This window comes from Capra hircus (assembly GCF_001704415.2).
Source record: "Capra hircus breed San Clemente chromosome X unlocalized genomic scaffold, ASM170441v1, whole genome shotgun sequence".
NCBI lineage: Eukaryota > Metazoa > Chordata > Mammalia > Artiodactyla > Bovidae > Capra > Capra hircus.
The window spans coordinates 8138605-8144719 of NW_017189516.1; the positions used below are offsets into that span (position 1 = coordinate 8138605).

The following is a 6115-nucleotide window of genomic DNA, read 5'->3' on the forward strand; positions in this document are numbered from 1 at the left end:
TCAGTACATATTTTATTTCTACTATGTTTGAATATTTGCAATAACATTTTTTTTTTCTAGAGTATATTTTACTGGAGGAGAGCAACCTCAGTTAATTAACTTACAGGGCATTGGTTGGAGAAATCATACACATTACTATATACCTTTTCAAAGAGATGAACTGAATTTTAGAGCAACTAGGCCTTAAATAGCAGTGCTGGTGTAAACATGGCATTGTGCTGCTAGAAATGAAACCAATTGTAATCTTTTTAACTAGTCTAAGGCGAATATACAAGATGTTCTTAAGGTTTTTAGGTTAAAAATATCTTCCACAGATGGTTAGGAATAAAGGGGATTTACTCTTATACTTTTTGTGCTTTACTCTCTTTCATTTATTTTTAAGACCTCAAACACTCTATAAATACAAACTTGTGGCTGACTTCCTAAAAAGTGTTGCTGGGGCCCCTATAATGGAACCAACAGATAAGCTTTAGCTTCCATATATTGGCACAAAATGGCTGCAGGTGAAATATATCCTCCCAGGATGCCTTTCTTCTAGATTGTGAACTTCCTCAAGACAGAGACTATATCTTTTATATCTGTAGCCCCAAGACCTAGCACAGTGCCATGGCAAACAAATACTGTTGAATGAAAGACTTAACTGAATCAATGAATAAATGAATGAATGAGCTCAGCTGTCTCTTCCTATCCTGTTGCCCCTTTCTCAGGGCAAACTGAAGAAAACATTTAAAATCCATTCATGTTTTGAATATTATTATGAACTCCTAAAGAAATGAACTTAAGCAAAATGGAAGTGCTAAGAAGCAGATATTGGTTTTCTGGTTAACTGATTTTGTTTATTCCTGTGCCAAAAATTTTAACAAAGACATTACAGGCAGTATCCAAACTAAATAAATAGATATTTGGGAGGATGCCACAAAGCCTGTTGAATTTCTTAAAAATAAAGGAGTTTGGACTCTTTAAATAGTAAATAAATCCACTATAAAGAAAACGCAAAAAAAAAAATGAACACATAGCAGCCATAAAGATTGCTTTTAAGTAATCCTTTTAACGGAGAAGGCAATGGCACCCCACTCCAGTATTCTTGCCTGGAAAATCCCATGGATGGAGGGCCTGGTGGGCTGCAGTCCATAGGGTCGCGAAGTCGGACACGACTGAGCGACTTCACTTTCACTTTTCACTTTCATACATTGGAGAAGGAAATGGCAACCCACTCCAGTGTTCTTGCCTGGAGAATCCCAGGGATGGAGGAGGGTGGTGGGCTGCCGTCTATAGGGTCGCATAGAGTCAGATATGACTGAAGTGACTTAGCAGCAGCAGCAGCAATCCTTTTAAAACTCTTCAATAACTAACTTCCCATTGCTCTGAGGATAAGATCCGAAATCTCTAATTTGAACTACAAGCTAATTCATTGATTTGGGCTTCCCTGGTGGTTTAGACTGTAAAGAATCTGCTTGCAATGTGGGAGACATGGGTTCAGTCCTTGGGTTGGGAAGATCCCCTGAAGGAGGGGATGGCAACCCACTCAGCTGGACACAACTGAGCAACTAAGCACAGCACAGCAATTCATTGATTCAGTCCAGAAATACTGATGAATGTCTATTATGTATTTCAGGCTTGGAAAATACAGTGGTGAAGGAGTGGGGCTAAGCCTCAGTTCCCACAGAACTTTACACTGGGAGCGGGCCAGTGGGAAGACTAACAGACTATAAACATAGAAATACAATCAGTAAACATCATAAGCAAATAGACAAAATAAATTCCAGTGTGATGAGTGCTATGAAGAAAATAAAATAGAATGTTTTTCTAGAGAAAACAAGCTATTCTTTCAGTTTCCTAGTCTCCATTTTCTGACCCCAGGTAATTTGTATAGGTTATTCCCTCCCTCGGGGCTCCTCCCTTATCTCCCTTCCCTCTTTAACCATCATTTTTCCTTCAGCTCAAGTCTCAGCTAAAAATGGCAACTTCTGTGGGTTAAACGTTCCTTTTATATATCCCTCCTATTGTACCCATGTCTCCTTTGTAATGTTCATTACATTTATAAGTATTTGGTCAATGTCTGTCTTGCCATAAGGGCAGGGACTTGTGGTTTGTGATTCACTGATCTATTCCCAGCCACCATTTTATATCTGAGAGATATAGCAGATGGTCAATCTACTGTAGATGATCATCATATAGTAGATGTTCAAAACATTTTGCTGAATAAATGAACAGAAGGAAAATTGGAATATTCTATTATTTTTCTCTGTTAAGGAAGTGATAAAAATTATGTGAACATCACACACATGTAAAAAGCATATGAGAGAGATGTAATTAGGCTGAAGAGAAACTCAATGAGAATTATTCAGTGGTTGCTTCCTTGGGTTCTAGTGTGGCACTGAACGCCATCATGGGATAAACTGTTTTGAGAATTCATTTCCTAGATGTTGGAAGTAAGCACGCTCTGGCTTATAAAAAGCTTGAAAGAATACATGGGGGAGAGAGAAGAAAGAAAGAAAGAAGAGAGTAGACTTGTTGAAACATGGAAGGAATAAGTAGTTGGGGAGATATTCGTTTTTGTTTTTTTTTTTTCCAGATTCAAACAGACTTTTCTTTAAAAATAAAAATTGCCCCTCTCCCAATACCAAGTAATATATGCATATTGTAAATATTCAAGACAAAACAGAAAGAGGTAAAGAAGTCAAAATGTCTAATAATTCTTTCATTTTATTTGCATGCATACTCTAGACTTTTTTCTATGTATATATACAGGTATCTTTATATAAAAATAGAATATGTACTATTTTATAGATTGCCTATTTAAAAACATATTTCTAGATCTACCCATTTTTTTTAGCTACTCATTTCTAATGGCTATGTAGTAGTCCATTATGTGGATATACTGTATTTAACTAATTATTGTTGAATAGTTATTTTTCTGATTTTTCAGTATTTCAATACTATACAATTAATCAAGGTTAACATCTTTATATATTTAGTAGGTACATTTTTACAAACTTGTCCACTTATTTTCCTTAAAATAAATTTCTATCTGTGGACTTGTTGGTCAAACAATATGGATGTTGAGGCTTCTGATACATGTTGCCAGATTACCTTAAAATGGTTATATCAGTTTGTACCAGTAGCATACAAGTGTGCCCATTTCACACCATCTTCATCCACACTTAATATTATAAAATATTTAATCTTTGACATTCTGCTAGGCAAAAAAGGAGGTATCATTGTTTTTATTTCTGATTACTCATGAGGTTGATTACTCACTCTGATTACTATTATTGTTATGTTTATCAGCTAAATGTTTTCTCCTTCTTTGAATGGAATTCATGTCTTTTGCATATTTTTTAATTGGGGCACTTACCTTTAAAAACATTTATAATAGCACTTCATAGACTACTGATCTTCCTCAATTGATGATGGGATTATGTCCCAAAAAAATCCATCCTAAGTAGAAAATATCCTAAGTGGAAAATGCATCTGATGCACATAACCTACCAAATAGCATAGTTTAACCTAGACTACCTCAAACATGCTCAGATAATTTACATTAGCCTACAATTAGGCAAAATCATCTAACAAAAAGTCTATTTTATCATAAAGTGATGAATATCTCATGTCATTTATTGAATATTGAAATACAGAATGACTGTGTGGGTACAGAATTGTTACCAGTATCTGGGTTATTTACCCTCAAGATGTGGTTGACTGGGAACTGCAGCTCACTGCTGCTGCCCAGCATATCACTGCCCAGCATATCGCTAACCCAGAAAAAGATCAAAATTCAAAATGTGAAGTACTGAATAAGTATCACTTTATACTATCTTAAAGTGAAAAAAATTAAGTCAAACCATTATAAACTGGGCACTGTTTGTAGTAATATTAGCCATACATGCTTATCATATATGCAGCATTTTTGCCAATTTCCCTTTTTATTATAAACCAGTACTATAAACAACAACAAAAAAATAAACCAGTACTAATCCTTAGCTATCATATTGAAATTATTTTTCTCAATGTATCATGTCTTTTAATTTTATTAATGTTGTGTATTGATATTCAGAAGCTTTCATTTATGAAGTTGTATTTAACAATTATTGCTTTTGTGGATTTTGTGTCATATTTAGAAAGTCCTTCCACATCCTCAAAGCTATGGACATATACACTTACATTTTCTACTTCTTTTATGATTTTATATTTTACATTAAGCCATGTTTGTCTCAAGAATATGTCAAGGAGTGGCTAATATTATTGCCATAATCTCAATATCAAGCTTAACAGCAATTGCTGGCCACTGAATAATTCACTTTACACTAGGTAAAAGTTCTAGTATATGACTATGTAATATAAGACAAAAGCTGAGTAGAGATACAGTATCTAATCCACACTCCTATACTGTCAAAAATGGTAATATTAATATGCTTGAAAGTTGAGCGGGTAAGTATGAGGGATATTGTAACTGCTTGGAGTGAAATACATGTCTGGCTGATGAAATGGCCATCATGCTGAGGCTGGCACTCTCTCAAATAATATTTGAGGGCCTACTATGAGCTTGTTGGGGGTATAACAGTGAACAAGAGGCTTACTGTTAAGGGGGTGGGCGTAAACAAATATTTTCAGATGAATTTCTTTAAAGAAAATTAAGCTGGGAAGGGGATGTTGTTGTTGTTGAGTTGCTAAGTCGTGTCCAGCTCTTTGAGACCCCATGGACTGGAGTCCACCAGAGTCCCCCGTCCATGCGATTTCCCCAGAAAGAATACTGGAGTCAGTTGCCATTTCCTTCTCCAGGGGAATCTTCCTGACCCAGGGATGGAATATGTGTCTCCTGCATCCGCAGGTGGATTCTTTGCCATTAAGCCACCAGGGAAGCCCAGTAAGGGCATGGGGGAAGTTGTGATTTCAGATAGGGTGGTTAGGGAAGTGTTTTCTGGGGAGATGACAGTTGAGAAAAGGTTTGGGTGATGAGAGCAAAGATATGAAGAAGAAAATGCCAGCCTAAGTAAAGTTGTAGAGGTGGGAACAAGTTTAGTTGGCTGGAAGAATACTAAGAAAGCCAGTGTAGCTGGACTGTTACCTGAAAACACAGAAAGCAGAAAAATGAGAAAAGAAACGAGATAACACCCTAAAACTGTGGTTGTTTTTCTTAACTGTGAAAACGAGAGTTGTTGCTTGGTAGCTCATACTGTACCTTCTTTCACGCATTACTATCTAAGAAAGGCCTTCCTTGGTGGTGGTGGTGGTTTAGTCGCTAAGTCATGTCTGGCTCTTGGGACCCCGTGGACTGTAGCCCGCCAGGCTCCTCTGTCTATGGGATTTTCCAGGCAAGGATACTATATTAGATTGCAATTTCCTTCTTCAGGGGATCTTCCTGATCCAGGAATCGACCCAGGTCTCCTGCATTGCAGAAAGATTATTTACCAACTGAGCTACAAGGGAAGCCCATGTGTTGTTTTTCTTAACTGTGAAAACGAGAGTTGTTGCTTGCTAGCTCGTACTGTACCTTCTTTCATGCATTACTATCTAAGAAAGGCCTTCCTTAACCGCCCTTAAATTCTAACGGTATCAGATTTTCCCACCCTTTTACAAACACCGCCCCTTCTCAAGAATTTCAGAATTACCGTCTGAGAGAGGCCACCTCGGACCACTCTTTTTAAAACTGCAATTCCCATTTGCCGCCACTGGGCTCTCTCCCACCCACCTTCCCTCGCCTTATTTTTCTCCCTAGCATTTATCATTAATTTTATGTACTATATATATATATATAATTACTGTCCCTCCCCCCAAGAATATAAGGATACACAAGAACTGGGATTTTGGTCTGCTTTAATTTGCGCTGTATCCCCAACATCTATACTAGTGTCTGACACCTACAGTTGGCATTCGATAAATGTATTCGAATAAAAGTAGGATGCTGTATTAACCGGTCCTGACTGTGTGAATCGACGTCAGGTTAGACTAATATCGCGTTTCTCACTCTCTGAAAAGGGCTTCCAGCAGTCATTCGGTGACGTCCTCCAGATTTCAAAATGGGAAAGGTTCTCACAGCTCTCAGAATTTCTCGCCACAATTCAAAATGGCGGAGGAGGGTGGGGCCTGTCACATGGTGGGCGGCACAGCAGCT

General features: G+C 37.4%; 1 pseudogene; it reads right to left on the bottom strand.

The window, feature by feature from the left end:
* LOC108634286 overlaps nucleotides 1-3751 on the bottom strand; it is a 35341-nt pseudogene extending 31590 nt beyond the window's left edge.
* Between the last annotated feature and the right edge of the window lie 2364 nt (nucleotides 3752-6115).